The sequence below is a fragment of the Myxocyprinus asiaticus genome, chromosome 24 (assembly GCF_019703515.2).
Source record: "Myxocyprinus asiaticus isolate MX2 ecotype Aquarium Trade chromosome 24, UBuf_Myxa_2, whole genome shotgun sequence".
NCBI classification, from domain to species: domain Eukaryota; kingdom Metazoa; phylum Chordata; class Actinopteri; order Cypriniformes; family Catostomidae; genus Myxocyprinus; species Myxocyprinus asiaticus.
This window is the reverse complement of record NC_059367.1, coordinates 27,715,678-27,738,804: the sequence shown is the minus strand read 5'-3', so window position 1 is coordinate 27,738,804 and position 23,127 is coordinate 27,715,678.

Below are 23,127 nucleotides of genomic sequence, written 5' to 3'. Positions count from 1 at the left end.
GTCCATCAGATTGCCAGATGGAGAAGCGTGATTCGTCACTCCAGAGAACGCGTCTCCACTGCTCTAGAGTCCAGTGGCGGCGTGCTTTACACCACTGCATCCGACGCTTTGCATTGCACTTGGTGATGTATGGCTTGGATGCAGCTGCTCGGCCAATGAAACCCATTCCATGAAGCTCTCTACGCACTGTTCTTGAACTAATCTGAAGGCCACATGAACTTTGGAGGTCTGTAGCGATTGACTCTGCAGAAAGTTGGCGACCTCTGCGCACTATGCGCCTCAGCATCCGCTGACCCCGCTCTGTCATTTTACGTGGCCTACCACTTCGTGGCTGAGTTGCTGTCATTCCCAATCGCTTCCACTTTGTTATAATACCACTGACAGTTGACTGTGGAATATTTAGTAGCGAGGAAATTTCACGACTGGACTTGTTGCACAGGTGGCATCCTATCACAGTACCACGCTGGAATTCACTGAGCTCCTGAGAGCAGCCCATTCTTTCACAAATGTTTGTAGAAGCAGTCTGCATGCCTAGGTGCTTCATTTTATACACCTGTGGCCATGGAAGTGATTGGAACACCTGAATTCAATTATTTGGATGGGTGAGCGAATACTTTTGGCAATATAGTGTATATATATATATATATATATATATATATATATATATATATATATATATATATATATATATCATAGTCTGTTCTTATACTTGATTATGATTGGCTGGAAGGCATGCCAACCCCACTACATTCTGTGGATATTATTATTTCTGGATTGTGCATTTAAATTAACAGTTTTGACCAAGTGTGTGGTTGCACAACTTTTTCTCTGTGTCTGATTTAGAACAGGCGGAACTGCAGATCTAACAGCACTTAGATCAAATTAACTGTTATTTTTTATTCTTCCAGTCAAAATTCGGGCTGCAAAAAAATCTATGACAGTTGTAACTAATCAATTCTGGCAAGTGACCATGGTATAAGTGGGATAATCCACAGCTAGGTGTACATTAAACGATTTTAAATGCACTTCGCAGAGGTAACCACCCTCCGCCTCGTGTCGGGTGGTTCTTCGCCTCCATGTGCATTTAAAATCGCTTAAAGCACACCTAGCCGTGGATTATCCCTTACACACACACACATATACTGTATATATATATATATATATATATATATATATATATATATATATATATATATATATATATATATATATATATATAATATACATTTAAACTCAGTTTTTCACAATTCCTGACATTTAATTGTAGAAAACATTCCTTGTCTTAGGTCAGTTAGGATCACTACTTTATTTTAAGAATTTGAAATGTCAGAGTAATAGTAGAGAGAATGATTTATTTCAGCTTTTATTTCTTTCATCACATTCCCAGTGGGTCAGAAGTTTACATACACTTTGTTAGTATTTGGTAGCATTGCCTTTAAATTGTTTAACTTGGGTCAAACATTTTGGGTAGCCTTCCACAAGCTTCTCATAATAAGTTTGCTGGAATTTTGGTCCATTCCTCCAGACAGAACTCGTTTTACTGAGTCAGGTTTGTAGGCCTCCTTGCTCGCACACGTTTTTTCAGTTCTGCCCACAAATTGTCTATCAGACTGAGGTCAGGTCTTTGTGATGGCCACTCCAATACCTTGACTTTGTTGTCCTTAAGCCATTTTGCCACAACTTTGGAGGTATGCTTGGGGTCATTGTCCATTTGGAAGACCCATTTGCGGCTGAGCTTTAACTTCCTGGCTGATGTCTTGAGATGTTGCTTCAATATATCCACATAATTTTCCTTCCTCATGATGCCATCTAGTTTGTGAAATGCACCAGTCCCTCCTGCAGCAAAGCACCCCCACAACATGATGCTGCCACCCCCATGCTTCACGGTTGGGATGGTGTTATTCGGCATGCAAGCCTCACCTTTTTTACCTCCAAACATAACGATGGTCATTATGGCCAAACAATTAAATTTTTGTTTCATCAGACCAGAGGACATTTCTCCAAAAAGTAAGTATTTGTCTCCATGTGCACTTGCAAACTGTAGTTTGACTTTTTTATGGTGGTTTTGGAGCAGTGGCTTCTTTCTTGCTGGGCAGACTTTCAGGTTATGTCGATATAGGACTCGTTTAACTGTGGATATAGATACTTGTCTACCTGTTTCCTCCAGCATCTTCACAATGTCCTTTGCTGTTGTTCTGGGATTGATTTGCACTTTTCGCACCAAACTACGTTCATCTCTAGGAGAGAGAATGCATCTCCTTCCTGAGCGGTATGATGGCTGCATGGTCCCATAGTGTTTATACTTGTGTACTATTGTTTGTACAGATGAACGTGATACCTTCAGTCATTTGAAAATTGCTCCCAAGGATGAAACAGACTTGTGGAGGTCTCCTATCAGAAGCTAATTGGCTAACTGTCTAAAGTCTTGACATTTTCTGGAATTTTCCAAGCTGCTTAAAGGCACAGTTAACATAGTGTTTATAAAATTCTAACCCACTGGAATTGTGATATAGTCAATTAAAAGTGAAACAATCTGTCTGTAAACAATTGTTGGAAAAATTACTTGTGTCATGCACAAAGCAGATGTCCTAAACGACTTGCCAAAACTATAGTTTGCTAATATTAAATCTGTGGTAATTTGTTCTATTTTTTTTTTAATGACTTCAACTTAAGCTTATGTAAACTTCTGACTTCAACCTGTACACACACACATATATATGTGTGTGTGTGTGTGTGTGTGTGTGTGTGTGTGTGTGTGTGTGTGTGTGTGGGCAGGTTTGGGTGGTTTACGAGGACATTTTTTTTAGGTTACAAACTGGTAATTACAAGGGTATTATGCTATGAATGTGGTTTATGAAGACATTTCTAGTGTCTCCATAATTCAAATCTCTTAAAAAAACATACATGTAAAAATGCAGAAAGTTTTTTGTGAGGGTTAGGTTTAGGGTTAGGGGATAGAATCTATAGTTCGTACAGTATAAAAATCATTACGTCTATGGAGAGTCCTCATGAGGATAGCCACACTAACGTGTGTGTGTGTGTGTGTGTGTGTGTGATTTTTTTTATGTTGTGACATTAGTCCATGATTATGAAAAACATTTTTAAAATTACACTGAGATGATTGTGTATTGTACAACATCAGCAATTTCATTAAATGTGGTGTTATTTTGCACAGCAAATTGTTGATTAAAATTTGCTATGTAAGATACATTTTTCAGTTAAGAAATCACTTGATTGTAAATCATTGCCTCTTTCTGCAAATAAAAAATAGAGTTGACACAAATCAGCTGTGGCAGCTGCTACAAGGGCTTTTTAATTGAATGATTATTGTATTAAATAGTTGTTTTTAATGGAGCGTGTTCTTCGCCAATTACTTCCACTTAAAGGACCTGAACCCTTGGCAGGTCCACTAAACCACAGACACAGAACCATAGTGTGCGTTTGTGCATTTGTGTGAGTGTGTGTGTGTGTGTGTGTGTGTGTGTGTGTGCCCATGTGGGGCGGGCACAGCTGTCCCCCTGAGTCAAAAACCCTTGGATGCCCAACAGTGCATTCCTGGTTTTATTTATGTGTACGTACATGCGTGTGTGTGTGTGTGTGTGTGTGTGTGTGTGTATGAATATTTATTTGTGTGTTTAAAACTCTAGCATGTGCGGATGTAATGTTAGGAACAATCTGAAGAGGGGGATTAAAACAGCTAAACAATTGTAGGTGCTACTGGTTGTTTAAATCAGTTTTACTATCAGAAATAATCGATAATTAATTGTTATTAATTATGGAATAATCAAATAACAATTAAATAACTAAATAGAATTTAACAAACTATTCTCCAGAAATGATCAATAATTAATTGTTATTAATTATGGAATAATCAAATAGCTAAATAGTAATTAAATAGAATTTAATTCATTAAACTCTATTTTCGGGGCACCACTCTTTGAAAATAGAAAAATGATAGCAAGTTACTGACTGAGTCTCATAGAATAAAATCTACCCTGTAGGTTGAGTATCTTAATTGTTAATCAAAATAATCAACAAAGGGGAAACCTAGTTCAATTATTGGTACACAAATCCAACAGTAATCTAGTTACAGTTAGTTTCTAATACCAACAACATAATAGTACTCTGAGGTAACTTGGGAGTTCTTCACGTGGCAGAGGTTGGCTTCAACACAACATTCAAACAAAAACAAACAGGAGAACTTATAATATAACAAGATTTATTATAAACAAGCAGTAGTGAACACAGCCAATACTATCCGAATATAATCCAGTTAAAATCAGTGATATCCTAAGCTAACAGTGGAGCTATATGCTAGTGTGTGTGTGTGTGTCCCGGTGTGGTAACAAAGGAATCAAAATGGAGGATCAGGTTCAAAATGGAGGGTTAAATCCAAAATGGAGCTAATACCACGTGCGGGTGGAAATGAGCGGACACACTAAGGGACTGATGGAACAGGCGGGAGAATTTGGTTGCCAGCCAGTGAACATAGCCAATACTATCTGAATATAATCCAAAAATAAAATCAATGATATCCTAAGATAACAGTGGAGCTATATGCTAGTGTGTGTGTGTGTGTGTGTGTGTGTGTGTGTGTGTGTGTGTGTCCAGGTGTGGTAACAAAGGAATCAAAAAATGGAGGATCAGGTTCAGAATGGAGGGTTAAGTCCAAAATGGAGCTGATCCCATGTGCGAATGGAAATGAGCGGACACACAAAGGAACTGACGAAACAGGCGGGAGAATTTGGTTCACCAGCCTGAGTCGAACACGAACTGAGGCGCCGCTCACTCAATGAATATCAATGAGAGAGAGAGAGAGAGAATGAGAGCGAGCGGGAGTGAGGAAAAATGCATGCAGTTTAGTTAAGGGTAACCGCTCGTAACAGCGGGACTGAATTACTAGTTCAAATCACTCAACAAAACAAACGTAACCCCAAAAGAAACTAAAACAATTATCCCCACTTGAAACAGCGAGCAGAGTTTAACATACAAATATATATATATTCAAAACATCAGCATTTAGAATCAAAAATACGATTTAGATTCACAAGAAAAATCACAGTTTCTAAACTAAATCTGCCCAGATATCAAGCCTTACTTGGGAAATCCTGTGTGATTTCAGTAGGTTTGTCCGTTGGAATTCCTGTTGCATTGAGCGGTCAGGAGAAACGGTCTGGATGGTTCCTTGTCGTACGCTCGTCAGCGGAAAGACGCGTCTCTGCTTTATTCTTCGGATCCAGCGGTGGGGAAGAATGCAGATAGTCAACGTTGAATGAAAAAGAGGGAGAAGGGAAACTGGTTGCCTTTCTGTTTTTCAAAATAAATTCACTGTTGCTTTACAGTGAAACTGAACCGGTTGATATAAGTATACTATAAGACTTGAACAAAGCTAAGTTAATCTTACTCTACCGTGGCCAAATGGCGAGGTTAGAAAAACGTGGTCTCTTTGTTCTCAGTCCAAACGGAGGGAAAACTCCTTCAGTACGTGCACAGTACAGATGTCCCTTTAGAGCCAGGCAGAGCTTAGCACAGAGAGAGCGAAATTCATCTGTCCGCGGGTTTTGTTGACGAGATGACGTAATCGGTCGTAGGCCACTCAACCAATGGCGTTTAAGCCTGGGTCCATGGGCGGGACTTCGCATCCAGTTGTGAATTTGTGAAGGATCTTGGGAAACTGAGTTCAATGTCTCTCCTTTTGACCATAGAACAAAGGGCCATGCGGTCTCTGCTGCCATTTTAAGTGGGCCAAGGCCCTACACAATTACAAACTGTGAATAGAGGACAAAATTAACAACTCCGACCTCCGACATATGTGTGCAGGCATCCATGCCCTCACAGACTACAAACCATCCAACAACACCCCCTCAAACAGTTATGCCACCCTCCCAGATGAGCTTAACACCTTTTATGCTCGCTTCGATCATGGAAACACAGAACCATCAAAACAATCAAAGCTGACCTTCTACATGATGACCTTCTGCCTGCTCACATTCTCCACCAGTGATGTGTGCTCAACCCTAAGCAGAATGAATGCACATAAAGCTGCTGGCCTTGACGGCATTCCAGGCTGGGTACTCAAGGCCTGTGCTGAGCAGTTATCTGAGGTCTTCACCAATATTTTCAACTTGTCCATGGCTCAGGCAGTTGTCCCCACCTGCTTCAAGACACTATTGTACTTGTACCAAAACATGCTGCTGCAGTGGCCCTCAATGACTTTCGCCTGGTAGCTCTTACTCCCATCATTGCCAAGTGTTTTGAGAGGCTGGTTCTCTCCCACTTGAACACCTGCCTGCCCCATCACTGGACTCATATCAGTTTGCCTACAGAACCAACAGGTCAACAGAGGATACCATCACCTCAGCTCTACACTTCACCCTGACTCACCTGGACAATAGTAACTCCTATGTCAGGATGCTATTCATCAATTTCAGTTCTGCTTTTAACACCGTCATCCCATCCAAGCTGATCTCTAAACTCACTGATCTTGGTATCAGCATTACCCTCTGCAGCTGGACATTGGACTTTCTAACTAACAGTCCACAGACTGTCAGGCTTGACAGTCACACCTCCTCCACCCTCATTCTGAACACTGGCATACCACAGCATGCTGAAATGCGTGGTGAAAACTGCCTAATATATCACTGGTGCCCAGCTACCCTCTATCAAAGACATCTACCAAAAACGCTGCATACAAAGGGTGAGAAATATCATCAAAGAAATCTCACACCTCAACCATGGACTCTTTATTCTTCTCCCATCTGGGAGATGCTAAAGGAGTCTTCGCTGTCGCACCAGCACACTCAGAAACAGTTTCTTCCCTTCAGTGGTCAGCCTACTAAACTCTGAACTCTGGCGCAGAACTGTGCTGAACCACCCAACCAAAAAACAATGTAAAAAAAAATAAAATAAACTGTACTGTACTGTACAATATTACTGCTGTTTGCACACTACCTGTAATACTTGAATCCTATGCACCTTCTGTCTTGCATGTAACTGTTTAGATCTGTTCCATGTAATTTGCACTACAATGCTAAATGCCATTTTATACCTCATCCTCAATCTCAATCCCATTTTGCACTATTTACATATGATGCAATATATACTCTAATGGTCACCATCCATTCACATATCATATCTATGTACATTCCTGTAATTTGCACTGAGCTGGTCTCTACCACTTGCACTATTACTGTGTATATACAAAATCAGATCACTTTTATTGTCACACAACCATACAGTGGGTGAAAGTCTTGGGTGCAGTTCTGAGCAACATAGTGTACATATATAAATATATATTGTTACTTTTTTTTTTTTCATTTATCACACATTTTGCACATATACAGTGAAATTCTTTTTTTCCCCACATATCCCAGCCAGGCTGGGGTCAGAGATACAGCACCCCTGGAGCAGATAGGGTCAAGGGCCTTGCTCAAGGTACCAACAGTGGCATCTTGGCAGTACTGGGGCTTGAACCCCTGACCTTCTGATCAGTAACCCAGAGCCTTAACCGCTGAGCCACCACTCTGCACAATGAAAATAAATTTGAACCTAGTCTAATCTAATCTAAAACTGTAGCCCTTGCAGATGAAGTCTACAGCTATCACTCCTAATCCATGACACCCGACTCTTATCTCAATGGCTCATCCCTAATTGAATGAATAACCCTTCATAGCGCTCCGATCAGATAAGGGGACTACTATGACGAGATAGCTATCATCTTCTTAAACTCACTGAAACTGGGCTGAAGATGAAACTGTGATTAACATCCCATAATGATGTGTGCTTGAGTTCTTATTTTAGCATAAAAAGCTGGTAGACCATCTTGGACCAGCAACAAACTAACTACTAGATTGTCATTCCCCCTTAAAGTGGTCTAACATTTTTTTGGAAGATGGTGACTGGTCATCCAGCTAAAGACCAGCTTGGACCATCTAATGACCAGCTCAGAGCATCTAAAAAACAGCTACTATGTTCCAAAACACAGCAAGCATGGTAAACAGAACTCATTTCACCATCCTTTTTATTGTTATAAATGCTTATCCTTGAAAATTATAATCATTTGATATAATTTTTTTCCATTTCTGGCAAAAGTCTATGCAATGGGCGCCGAATGTGCCAGGTCTCCCAAGAGCCTCTTCTCCAATTTCTCCATCCATTCCCTCTCATCTACTCATCTTAAGCCAGGAAACACTGATCCATAATGATTCAAGAGTGCACCAGGTCGCCAGAACAGGTAGCCATGTCTCCATGGGGGCACTTGGTTGAGGAAATTAAATTCTTCAGTTGGGTTACAGGGCCATCCTCAACATTGCTCTCCGCTCTGCTCCACCGAGCCATCCCTTCATTATTCCCCCCACCCGTAACTGAGTGAGTGCTTCTCTCTGTGCCCATCCTGTCTGTTTAATGCCAGCTCAGCTGCTTTAGGGTAGACGTTGAGCTTGTCAGTGTCTACCGGAACACACTGTATTACTGTTCCTTAAATTAATTTATTCTTCTTTCACACTACACACACAGGGTGTTATGGCACTCCCACTTCCCCAGATACAGTACATACTACTATATCATTTGCAGGTTTGATGAGTTGTTGTACCTGCTTCTTTTTATAATTCTATACTTTTTCTTGACACTATGTTGGATTTTAACCAATTAAAGGGATAGTTCACCCAAAAATGAAAATTGTCTCATAATTTACTCATCCTCGTGCCATACCTGATGTGTATGACTTACTTTCTTCGGCTGAACACAAACAAAGATTTTTAGAAGAACACCTCAGCTTCATACAATGCAAGCAAGTGGTGACCAGAACTTTGAATCTCCAAAATCCACATAAATCAGCATAAAAGTAATCCATAAGACTCCAGTGGTTTAATCAATGTCTGCTGAAGTGATCCAGTTCGTTTTGGGTGAGAACAGACAAAAATATAACTCCTTTTCCACTGTACATCTTTTCATTGCAGTCTCTAGTCACGATCATGATTTCTAGCTCGACCTTGACCTTGTAAACGGCCTTGAAATCATGAATGCCAAGGAGAATGCTGTCAAGATGTACAGTAAATAAAAAGTTATATTTTGGTCTGTTCTCACCCAAAACCAGCTGGATCACTTCAGAAGACATTGATTAAACCATAGGGCTGACACGATTAGTCGACGTTATCCACAACATTGACAATAAAAAAAAAAATAGACAAAAATGTTCGTTGTCGAATAGTCGTTTGATCTCATTTAACGTAAAATGAGATCAGTAATGAAACTAATGATGGCGTACGAGAGCAGCACTGCAGCTCGCGCCTGACTGAGTAGAGGATGAAGACACAGCTTCCAGTCCATATGCACTCCAAACTTTCCAAACAGCTTCAGGTGATGTAGATCGCAAAGTATGAGGAAATTATACAAAAACACAAAATAACTAAATACAGAAGCACTCCCTTTGTTTAATACAGCGGAGCCGGAGCTGCCGTTCCACTGAAGCAAAATTTGCATGTCAGGGCATCTTTAAAGGAAACACCTTGCCTTTATATCTTTAATGCATCCTTTAATTAAAGTTCAAATAATAAGAAAGCAGGTAATGTAAATAAGTATAAACTCTGAAACTGGCATATCTCTGTGCGGCCTGCGCCGCTTCTATGAGTCGTGTGAAGTGACCTGATCTAAGGGGGAGAGATTGAAACTGCACCCGGCTGATGTACACTCTGGCATGGGCACAACCATACCTTGTGCATGCTTGCTTCAGTTAGATTATATCGTGATGGCTCACCATGAAGTGAATCATAATACATATGTGTTGTGGTGTGTATCTTATCGTGAAGAAAATAGGTGATATGCAGCTCTATTAAGAAGAGAGAGTTTGTTTTTTGAGAGTTAAAGATGGATCGATGTGAACAAAAAGGTGAGAGGGTGGTCTTCACCCATTATCTACATTATCTACACTGCAACTAAATACCTTTTCGATTTGTTGTTGTTTTGGCTTGTTTTCCAATATAAATATCTAAAATTCCTTTAAAATAAAGTACATTTACTTAGGAGCTATACTGCAGAAGACAAATTTGTTTTCTGAGAATGTTGAATATAATATTAAATATTTAAATATTTTAAAATATCTATAAATCCTTAAAACAAGATACATTTACCTGAAGCACTTGCTTTCAGAGAATAGATCTTGAATATAAGTATATTTTGACTACTGCACTGGCAGTAAAAAAAAATAAAAAAAAAATACACTTATATACAAAACTCACTTATATTCAAGATGCGTTCTCTGAAAGCAAGTCTAAATATATTATATGTTGTTTCTCAGGTAAATGTATCTTGTTTTAAGGATTTTTAGATATTTTTAAATGGAAAACAAGACAAAATACTTGATTACAAGTTACAAGATTACACTTTGATTTTTTTTTATTTATTTATTTTTTTACTGAATTAAACTTAATAAAAAGTTGTTTTTTTTCTTTAATTCAATGAATGCCATTTAGAGGTATTTTTAAAAGATGATTTTGTCATCTTTATTATTAGTAAGCACGTTTACCTAAACCTACAAGCTTAGCATAAAATAGCATAATGCAGTGGTCCCATAGACATTCTATGGGCGGTACACTGGCGAGTAGGCAAGAGTCAATTTTTTTAATGGATGTCTATGGAGGTGATGCTTCAGTGTGCTGAATAAACTGCTTTTGTGAGAAAACAGCTCATCACTTAATGAATTGACTGCCTGTCCACTAATCTTCAGTATGTTTTACACAAAATAATCCTTTTGGAATGAACTATGTGCTGTTTACTACGATAAAATAATTATATAAGTGAAGTCATGGACAATTTTGAGAAAGCTAGGTGTCAGTTTACGGCTCTCCCCATTCAGCTGTATGGTATCCGCAAATGCTGACTTACTGTCGTAACACACTACTGACCATTACGCTCTCTCCTATGGTAAAAGCGCAGAGGTTGTTATCTCAGTAATTAATAGAATCTCTGACTGCTTTTATCACACTGTGAATCCTGACACAAGAGTTCAAAAGTTCTGCTGCTAAAATTGGTCTGGGCTTACCAAAATTCCAACCACTTCCCCAAGTGGCCAAAGCTGGAAGTGTTGTAGAGGTGAAGTGTCCACAAACCATAAACCTAATCATCAAGAGAATACAATTTTACATTGAATCTACAACCACCAAATCATGCTCACCATTATTTACATGAACACAATTGACTTGAATGTGATTCTTCCCAATTTTCATGGGACCCGTGTCTCTGAGATTCCTGCATGCAACACGCTATCAGTTTTGTCATGGGGAAAGGTTAACACACTTGAATTGATGCAAAAATGTCTGATGGGGCACTTGCCGGTAATTCGGAAGAAAAGAGTTGATTTTAGGATACATGAAAATTCAGAAGCAGCATGTCGATTTCCAGTGTGATCATGCTGGTATATTGGACAGAGGACAGGAGAGGGGGGAACATGGTCAGAAATTGACACATGATAGATTACAACTCACACAACCACATGAACACCACAGCTTATTATGCTGGAGCGCATATTGTACACTAACCACAAGGCCATATCTCCAACCAAATTGTATTTAATTATATTTCTGTCAGTTGATTTTTGAGCTAACACCTGCAATAACTTCCTTTGTAAACACTCCTGCCTTGCTTGAGCTGAGCTTCCAGGCTCTGAGATAAAGCCTCTCTGCATGAGAGGGCAGCATGATTGAGTGTTGTTGGGTTGGAAATGCAGACAGTCTGCCATTGTCCAAGCCTCGGTTTACACTTGACCTCATGAGCATTTCAACCACATTACTATTCCTCAAGAACGAAAGACCTCACTCTCTCTCTTCTGGTCCTGTAACCTGGGGCTCTGTGAAATGTAAATCCACCTCTTTCTGTGAGGATGCAGATAATACCTTGTTTCTGAATAATCACACGGGGCTGTACCGAGTCTCAGTGAGTTACGTTTCTGCAGGTGAAGTCAAGCAAAATAAGGTTATACAAGTGAGTCAGAGAGTAATGCTTTCGAAGCCAGTGAACGATAAAAGGATAGTGCACAAAGAGGAATGAGATAGTGACTGAGTTTAACTCTTTAAGTGCACTTTGCCCTAAATGTTTTTTTGTTTTTTGTTTTTTGTTTTTTATAATGGCAATTGTACTTTATTTATTTATTTTAGGTTTGAGTGATTTAATTTATTCATTTGACACTTTTATTTAAAACAATATGCAGTGCCTTCAAGCAATGCATTTTATCATTGTCCCTGGGAATCAAACCCATGATCTTGGCATTTCTGGTGCCAAACACTCCCACCGTTTTCATTAGCTGGACAAAACAGATAGCCCTGCTCCAAACTCATGTCATTGGTTGAGCTAATGTTGCTGTGTTGGACTGGTCTCAAAAATGCAAATCATTTTGGTAGCACCATGGTGTTTAAAATTTGTGGGAATGATAATTTTCTATAAATGGTTTTCTATTGTTAATTCTGCATGTTAAAGGGATAGTTCATCCAAAAATGAAAATTCTCTCATTATTTACTCACCCTCAGGTCATCCCAGATGTGTATGACTTTCTTTCTTCAGCAGAGCACAAAGATTTTTAGAAGAATATCTCAGCTCTGTAGGTACATAAAATGCAAGTGGATGGTGATCCAAACTTTAAAGCTATAAAAAACACAGACAGTCATAGTAAAAGTAATCCATATGACTCCAGTGGTTAAATTAATGTCTTCTTAAGTGAAATGATCGCTTTGGGTGAGAAACAGATCAATATTTAAGTCCTTTTCACTATTATTGTTTACTTTCGATTGCTCTCTGATGCGCGTACACGAGGGGACTCAGTGCACGCTGCCTCTCGCGTGACGTAAGCGCATTGGCATGATCATGCGAGAAATGACGCGATACAACCGGAAGTGCAGCTCAATTTGTTTACAAGAGAACGCTGTTCGTAAGCTTCGTTGGTTTTGCTCTCATATGAATATGCTATCATGCTTACGTGACGCGATTAGCGTGAACCGAGTCCCCTCGAGGACCCGCTTTGGAGAGCGACCAGAAGTAAACCATTATACTGAAAAGGTCTTAAATGTTGATCTCTTTCTCACCCAAAGCGATCGGATCGCTTAAGACGACCACTGGACCATTTAACCACTGGAATCTTATGGATTACTTTTATTACAATTCTCGCTGATCACCATCCACTTGCATTGTATGGACCTACAGAGCTGAAATATTCTTCTAAAAATCTTTGTTTGTGTTCTGCTGAAGAAAGTCATACACATCTGGGATGGCATGAGGGTGAGTATATGATTAGATCATTTTTATTTTGGGGTGAACGAACCGTTTAAGCTGAGAAAGTACACAACATTTTAACATCCAAAATATTACACACAGGCTATCACCTTTAAGAAACTGATTAAATTAATATGACTGCCTGCATGAAACTTAATTTTTTATTTTATTTTTAAAAGCCTGGTGATGGCCAGACAAACAATTTAACAAAATCTGAGAGTTTTCATTGTTTTCACATGAAAACTGCTCAGTTAATGAACAAAACACTGTTGAGAACAGACTCTGGTATATTTTCAGCTCTTCCGCAGGAAGGAGGTACAACAGTATCTTGTTTTCATGGGATTCGCTCCATGTTTCATTTGCAACAGCAGAGACATTCAGGCTAATTGTCCATGTGTCGTGGTGAGACAGGCTCCCCAGGAGTGACAAACACACCTCTCCTGTGTTCCCTTAATTGCCATCATAGATATGAGACTTGAAGGAACAAAATGACTGAAAACAATGAGACCAATAGGACGCAGTGCATTCCATGCTTCCATATGTTGAGTTTAGGAGAATCTACAGATCCTATTGTGCACAATCCAGAATAAAATGAACTCCCACCATCACCACCACCAAAAACAAGACAAAACTCAAGAAAAAGCAGAAAGCTCAAGAAAAATGAACATTTTGTAGGTCGTTAAAGCACCTCACACCCCCACTCTCACACCCTCTGTGTAACCAAAAGGCTATTGATGCCAATGGAACAAAATGCTTTTCAATGTGACAATTGATTGCTTTTTGAGGCAGCTGCTGGTTGATTTCATAATTGCTATAATTTTTCACAAGTATATGAATGTCATGCCACAGAAAGCCTTAGAATCCTGGTCCTAATGCAATGCCCTTTAGTTCAACCTAAAGATCAATAATGTATTAAAACCAAGTGCGTATTAAAATAATAGAGGAGTATTGCCAGGCTTTAGACAAGAAAAATATGTAAGAGAAATGAGTTAACAAAAAGGATGAGATGGAAGTCAAGTGCCATGCACCAAGGAGAAGAAAAGAAGAAGAAAAAAAACAGTAAACTTTTTGTTCAGTAAACAATAATAATTGATTTAGCAAACCAGATAATGTAATAAGTTAGGATTTTTTGTGGCTAATAAATCTTTGCATTAGTCATTGCTTTTTTCCCAGAGTACCCTAATAAAAGAATCAGACAAGTGTTAGCATGTTAGCATTTTCATTCCATCAAACAGTAAGTTGCCTTTGAGAGTAGTTTTGATAATGCCACTTTGTTACATTCCACAATATTAGATTGTTGTGGGCCTGATAAGCCACAACTAGAGAGTACAACTCAAGAATCAAAAAGAAAATAGTCCATAGCTAAGCATTCTGATGACATTGTTTTGATTGGAATACTCATAGCTGGTTTTCTTGCAAGCTACTTCATACTCCCTACCACTTCTAAAATGACAGACAACAGTATGTGACAGAGAATCTGAGGCAGCGAAAAGCAAACCTGTGACTAAGTACCTGAGCGACGTCCTGTTGTTTCGACTCAAGGCAATAAGCATGTTTGACGCAGACATGACAAGCTAACATCAGCCAACTTCAGGACACATCATCCCACCGGACTCTTGGGAAGCGGATGGGATTTGATGCCACGGCTGTTAGTGTGTAATGTTGCGAACAATATGAATTAAGCAGGGAAAAAAAGAAATACCCCCTACACGCACCCCACCACCAACACTATTCAGTATCCCCTTATCTCTCCCCGCTTCTGGTATTTGGTATCCCAAAGCTTTGAAGTCTTCATGTGTCTTTTCAACAGTCAGCTCTGCATTTGATCATAGTTTGATTACCTGACACATCTGATTCATTTTATTAAAGCGATACAATTCTTCTGAAAGGTCTTCAAAATCTCTCGACGTCCAGCGTTCGTGAGGTATGATACGTACAATGCTGTGTTCTGAGTTAAGCATATAAGGAAAAGAAGGAAACATCCTGCCAAATGCCTCACAAGTGAAATTAATTTGTAAAGTTTCTTCACAGAGCTCTGTGACAGATGATTCCTTTTGAAAGTCATTATATTCCTTTGCTGTCTAGAGATTTTGTCAAAGAGAAAAGAAAATGGCATGATTTGTAGGCTTTTTTTAATCTTATTTCTTTTATGTAGTCTGTCTTGTAGACATGTGGCTTTTGTGTGTTTCACATGAAACGTAGTAAAAAGTAAACAAATTATATTGCTTTAACTCGCTACAGAAAGAGAGAAAGTTAATTAAATCTGATTATGAAAAATGCGGGTTAATTTAAGCTGTTCTTTATTAGTCTTTACTTAAGTCATGCTGTCAAATTTCCTTGTGTTCTGTAAATACATTAACTAAAAATGCACTCAAGTGCTTTAAAACAGCATTTACAAACTGTGAAGCTGCACAATTTGACAAATGTATGTCTATTTATGCATCAAAAGGCTGTAATGCTTTAGATTTTTGTCATTATTCATAAATGTCTCTACACTATAAAAAGTGAAAATGTGCAATAGGAGCTACATTTAACTGATCTGACCCTTAAAAATTAATTTAATTTATGTAACTTAATATACTGTAGTTTAGTCAGCTTAAATGAAACCAGTTAATGTAGATGTTACCAGATGAAGCACATTTTTATGTTACCTGACAAAACATTTTTATAGAGTATATTCTACCTGATCCGCAGAGACATAGCACTATAGGCTGACTGTACTATAAAAAAATGCATAAATGCATTTTTGTGTCCATCCGTGCTGTTTTCATTTGTATTGTTTTTTTGTAAACATGCCCTAGATGGATGTCTTTGACCACTGCATCGCATTTAGTTGGAGCACTACGGTTTTTAGATGGCATGTCAGGTAAAAAATAATTGTATCTCTTAAAAATGCTTCTCAAAATATGTGCTTTCTGATATAAGCGTTCTGCTTCATCTAGCTTTTTTTAGCGCAAAAATCTGTTAGGTCTGAACAGCTCCAAAGCCTAGCGCACACTACATGACTGAAGCTTATCTTCTTTTATGTTTTGAGTCACCGACTGGTCTGTGTCGAGTAGTCTCAGATCCCACATCAGATGGTCATGTAGTGTGTACACTTCTGTGACTTGTCCAGACTAGTCGTAGATGCTATGACTTATTTCAAACCTGCTTGAAATCTGGCAGACGATTCGTGTGGTGTGCGCGCTGTCCTGACGAGCAAAAGCCAATGAAATACAGAGAAACAGGAAGAGGAGAACAATGCACTCAAAAAATAGTACGAAAATAAAATAAATCACCAACATCTCTACCCTACCCGCTATCTCATCATTATTTTCAGCTGTTTTGTTTTATTGTTGTTGTTGTTTTAGTTCTGTGCAAATCAGCGCAATAAACTGGCGCAAGCCCTTCTTTCTTGTTGTTTGTTGCCATGTTATCACGAATAAACTATCCTGTTGATAGGTGCATCATTTTATACATTAATTTCAGGATGATATCGATAAAATGCATATTGGGCGATCCGTTTCAACCTTTGCCGGTTATGTGCAGATTTAAAAGGAAATAACAGTCTAATCGTAACATTTAAAAAAAGAGAATACATCTTCTTCAGTATGCCTGATATCAACATGCAGTGACACAGATGAGAAACACAAACATCTGGCTGTTAATACAGTTATTCCATTAATATATCTCAGAATTCTGCTCTAAATGTTGTGCTTAGATTAAATGTAAGTATAATAAAGAAAAAAAATAGTCATGTCAGTCAGTAAAAAAAAATTTATCACGGTTAATAGCAATAGCACAGATTTTGAAAGTGCTGAAATTTGACTCTACTGTACTTATCCTGTCAAAATGCATTTATTTCCTTCTTAGGACAAAAAAACAGAACAATATGTAAAAATATTATTCTTTATTAACATTTTCCAAACAAAGCCTTCTACAATATAAAGATAGTAATGCACTGAAATAGCACCAGTTCAAGTAACATAAAACATTTCCCAAAGTCAAGGGAGTTTGTCTAATAGAACTAGTCTCCCCGTAGGCTGCATATTCATTGCAATGGGCATTAAATTTCTTAAACTCTCATGCTTCACAATGTTAATCACCCAGCAGGCTGTAGCTATCCACTTTGCTACAACAATCGTGAAGCCGTGTTCATGATTCACGTGAGGGTGTCAATGCCAGCATCAAATGTTGCTTTGAACTCCACATGAAAAGCGCTGCAGACAACATATTTTTCTGCATTTTCGTTATAGTTAAGAGCTGACCTGCTTCTGTGGTAATTAAATTGCGCCTTACAGAGGCTTCAAAGTACTTGCTTTCTGTAACAAGTCCCATCTGGGTTTATTTTGGACACCAAATAGCGTTAAGAGGTCCTAAGTTGTGTTGTTGTATGTGCATCAGTGTAATGACTCCGGGCGGTCACATTGACACATCGCAAAGGTTCCGCCCTAGTCCCACCAGTGTTTTTGCTGCTTTATTGTTTATTGTGGTAAATGCGTTAATCGCGATTATGAAAAATGTACACATTAAACTAACGCATGTGTTAACTTTAACAGCTCTAAAAAAAAATGCTTTTTTTTTTTCTTATTTTACTCTGTGCTTTATTATCATGCAGTAATACACTGATGTAATTATTAATGTATGTCGTCATGAAATCAGAGAATTAAATTGAATACAAGTTGTCATAAGAGAGGACCAGGTCTACTTGTGATCGGATCACCCAAAAAGCATCTTAAAACCCAATATAAACAGGGCTTCAGGCTGGGACAAATGGTCATGTAGTTGATACACCCAGTCGTGAAGTGTGCGCACCGCCACGATCGACAACAAAAGACTGTGAGTCATTAAGTGTGCATAGGTGCCGAGTACAAGTTGTGCAGTATGTGCTTAGCTTATTCTGCAATAGCCCGTCATTGCGAATGATATCATAGGGTTTTTGATCATTTTCATAACAAACCAATGCAAATTTTATATTGTTTCAGTCCTGATCCTAGATGCTCCTACACATAACCACTAAAATGTGAAATTCATCTGCAGATTGATTGCGACACAAATTCAAGGAATTACTAAGCATATTTTGGCTTCTGCTCTTTCATGGCTGCCAGATCATGAATATATATATATATAGCATTATCAAGATCTGGTGACATTTGGAGCAAATGCGTTTGACTCTACCTCTCCTGGCATACTGTTGCTGTTCCAAAACACATGGGAAAGGGTTTGGACATAGAGTAGTGTGCATCTTTAAGCTTTAGGGGAGACATGTGTGCAAAAGCAGGCAAAATGTCAACGCAGAGGTCATGGAGAAAAATCTCTCTCTCGCTCTCACTCTTCCTCTATCTCTGTGGCACGTGACTTGATGGGAGCCAGTGTGATAGCATAGGCTTGACCAGTTGGGTGCTGTCTACTTGCTCATTACAGGATGCAAATGAAAGGGGTATACATGTTTAATATTTAGTGGCAGCAGAAATGTCAGGGCCTGCATGAGATGGAATTAAACAGCACTGTCAGTGCAAGTGAACTCAGGGCTTTCTCAGCTATTTCACTTCATATTGAGTTACTGTCACAATTTATTTTGTAGATGAAGCTCACATGCCCTGTGATGCCTTAAGGAAGCAATGGAAATGTGGTATGTAAAGTACGTGTGAGTATGCGTGTTGGAATCTCCTTTTCAAAGACTGCTTCAATATAAGTAATCCCTCTGCTCAATAGAGCTTTACAAATGTCAGCTTTTTCACACCAACAATATAGCAATTGCATAAGCTCCAGTGTTGTAATTTAAGTCCAAGGGGTTTTCACAGCAGGACCAATCGTACGACACTGGCTAGCAGTAATTTTCCCAGGGTGTCCAATAAGAAACGGGATATACAACGTGCCTTTAAATGGGATTATATTAAAAGAAACTGCAAACACTTGGTCCTCTGTGGAAATTCTCTGTGTGATTTTTTCAATGTCTACCCAACATCGGTACTTCTTAACCCTTGGTCATGAGAAGAATAAAAAATAAAAAAACAGTCTATGGAAGAAAGCTTTATGAGAGGAAAGCCTCCACAAGTGCTTATTTTAATCAACTAGACTGGAACCTATAGGGACTTAATTAAAGTAGTGCTCTGGAGAGCATTAGTTAGGCAGGCACTGCAGAATCTTCACACCAGAACACATCTTTCCCTGATGTTTTTATCTGAGCCAGTAGGGTCGCCAAGATTATAATATTACAACATTATCTATTCAAATTGTGTGCCTGCTTTTTTGACACCTCAGCCCTGTTATTTACACACAAGGACTTTGCTGTATAAATATTCAGCTTGACTTATTTACTGGATTGTGGACTATTTTAGCCAAATTTATTCAGCAGTTCAGCTGTGACAAATGCTTGCATTGACAATAGATGTTTTGGTCATATCGTTGCTTATTTTAAATGTCTGATCACACTAACAGTTGCAGAGTCAATGAAAAACTGGTTTCTTTTAAGTAGTCCTTTACAAATAACCACAATAATGGATACAAGCTGAAACTGGTTGCAAATTGGTAGTACCAATATGCACATGCAATAATGATGATGACACCAGATAAGCAAGATAAGCATATTTTACATAGGGTCTTGCAAGAATGTGCATGTAAATAAAAGTTTTCTCACTCCTAATTCAAAGTGCAATATTACAAATGACTGCTGAGAAGTGCGAAAGGTTACTGCGTGGAAGGAACAAGCAACTCCCTTCCGAAACAGAGAAGGAGGGAGAGAGAGGCATTTTATTATTCCAAGGTGAAAGCTTTAAAACAGCATTCTAAATGTTACCCTGCTGTTCAAGATCATGAAAACCTTTAATTTCATGCAAATGAACAGCACGGAGCATGAAGCTTAATGTAAACGAATGCTCCTTTTGTACTGGTGTAGGTGCTGGGGGGTGGGAGATCAGAGAGCAAGAGAGAGAGAGAGAGAGGCACAGAGAGTGAGGCGTAGGCCAAGAATAAAATTCCCAAGGATTCTTTAATTGCTGTCTGAAATTATGTAAATCCCTGCAGAAGGCTGTGTGCAATTATCCAGCTCCTGTGGCTGCCAGCTCCACTAATGTCTAACAAAATATCTGTGCTTGACATTTAGACGCACTAATGCAAATGAGAATTAATTTTTCCTCCAAGACAAAGGGCAATCCAAAGATCACATCATTTTGATAAAATAAAGGTCCAAAACTGGGTTTTCTATCATGACACAAAAGGACCTCTTTCGGAAGTTAAGTCAAAGTAAAAGAAGAATGCTTTTCTGGATAGATTACACATTTGGTGTAATGTGTCATGCGGGTATTATATGAATCACGGTTATGTTGTTTTAAAACCTTTAAGGTGAATTGTGTCAATTCTGCACCACTAGCAGCACCCTACGGTACAGCAAAAATAATTACTAATTTCAAATAAGTGTCCTGAACACTCACCAGTCTGCATTGCAGTGCTGGAGAAGTTACTTTGAAATTGTAGCTTCTCAAGCTACAAGCTACTTATAATTTCAGTCAAGTTCAACTACAGTCAAGCTGCTCTTTAAAAAAAGTAGTTAGCTACACTACAAGTTATTAACAAAAAGCAGCTAATGTCCTGGCTACTTTCGCAACCTCCATTCCCTGATGGAGGGAACGAGACATTGTGTCGATGTAGTGACACTAGGGGTCACTCTTTGGAGCCCCAGACACCTCTGATTTTGAAAAAAAGTCCAATGGGAATTGGCGAGTCACTCCCCCGGACATACGGGTATAAAAGGAGCTGGCTCGCAACCACACATTCAGGTTTTGTGCTGAGGAGCTGAGACAAGGTCCCAGCCATTTCAGTGGGTAGTTCAGTATTGTGACAAGAGGGACACAACATCTCATTCCCTCCATCAGGGAATGGAGGTTACAAAAGTAACCAGGACGTTCACTATCTGTCACTCACTCAACGTTGTGTCAATGTAGAGACACTAGGGGTCCCTATACGAAACGCCACAATAAGCTGAACTGTGTTACGTAGACTGGCGGTGCGAGACGGGCAGACCTCTGTGTGCCTCGTAGCCAGTGCACCAGACCATCACGTAACCTCCACCAATGCTCTTATGAGCGTCGAACGGTCCTTTGGGAACAAGTCGACTTGCCCAACAAATAGGGACAGGCTAGCCCAGCCATGCCTCTTTTCCTCTTTTTTTCTCCCCAGAAAGAGTGGAATTTTGTTTACAGGCTGGGGGCCATAAATGTCTACGTCGGGGGGGGGGTGACTCTCAAGGGGAAGACACCACGGAGACCACACCCCGCCCAGAGAAGGGGGGGGGGGGTATTTTGAGTGGAAATACATCACATGGTCTTACCGAGTCTTGTCGGAAGTATGTCATGTGGAGAAGTCGTATGGTAGGTCCTACCCGAGGGGGGAGGAGTTTCTACAAACATGGTGGCCGGGGGCAGAGGGGCCTCTGCCCAAGGAAGACGCAGTTTAACGACAGGGAAACAATTTAGCAGAAGATATCACATGGGGTCACCTACGGGGAACCAGCACATGTGGAGCACCTACCCCAGTACAGGGCCTAATTAGCACACATACTGGGCCGGCAGCATGTTTCTCCGCAAACTCGTTTGCCACAGGGCTAAGGAGGAAAGTCATCCAGGGATCACAGCTTGTGAACACAACTGGGAGTCAAAAGTGCACGTCTTCACCTCAAGGGAGGGGAAAGGCGCTATGTGCAAGCGGTACACCTGGCCAGCTGTCCCGGAACTTAGCTGCTCGTACCTGACAATACACAGGATGAAACCGGCTCAACCCGGAGATTGTAGAATCTCGCAAAGGTATTGGGTGTTGCCTCCCCACAGGGGGTGGTACGTCCTAAGCTTGATATGCCATCATGATGGCATCAACGACCCAGTGGGCGATCCTCTGTTTGGTGACAGCACTTCCTTTCCGCTGTCCACCAAAGCAGACAAAGAGCTGCTCGGATCTTCTAAAGCTCTTCGTGCAATCCAAATAGATGCGTAAAGCACGCACTGGACACAGCAACGCCAAGGCTGGGTCTGCTTCCTCCTGGGGCAGCGCTTGCAGGTTCACCACCTGATCCCTAAAAGGGGTCGTGGGAACCTTGGGCACATAGCCCGGGCGGGGTCTCAGGATCACGTGAGAGTAACCTGGACCGAACTCCAGGCACGATTCGCTGACAGAGAACGCCTGCAGGTCCCCTACCCTCTTGATGGAAGTGAGCGCAGTCAGGAGGGCAGTCTTCAAAGAGAGTGCCTTAAACTCAACTGACTCCAGGGGCTCAAAAGGAGCTCCCCGTAGAACCTGAAGGACTATAGAGAGGTCCCATGAGGGGATGAGGCGCGGTCTGGAGGGATTCAACCTCCTAGCACCTCTCAGGAACCTGATGATCAAGTCGTGCTTCCCCAAATACTTACCATCCACTGCATCGTGATGTGCTAAAATGGCGGCTACATACACCTTCAAGGTGGAGGGGGACAGCCACCCCTCCAGCATCTCCTGCAGGAAGGAAAGCACCGATTCGACTGCGCATCTCTGGGGGTCTTCACGTCGGGAAGAACACCACTTAGTGAACAGACACCACTTCAAGGCATACAGGGGCCTCATAGAGGGAGCCCTAGCCTGAGTGATCGTGTCTACCACTGCGGGTGGTAGGCCACTTAAGTCTTCCGCGTCCCGTCCAAGGGCCAGATGTGGAGATTCCAGAGGTCTGGTCATGGGTGCCAGATGGTGCTCTGTCCCTGAGAAAGAAGGTCCTTCCTCAGGGGAATTCGCCGGGGGTGGGGGGGGACTGTCATGAGGAGCGTGAGGTCCAAGAACCACATCTGGGTGGGCCAGTAGGGTGCTACTAGGATGACCTGCTCCTCGTCCTCCCTGACCTTGCACAGGGTCTGTTCAAGTAGGCTC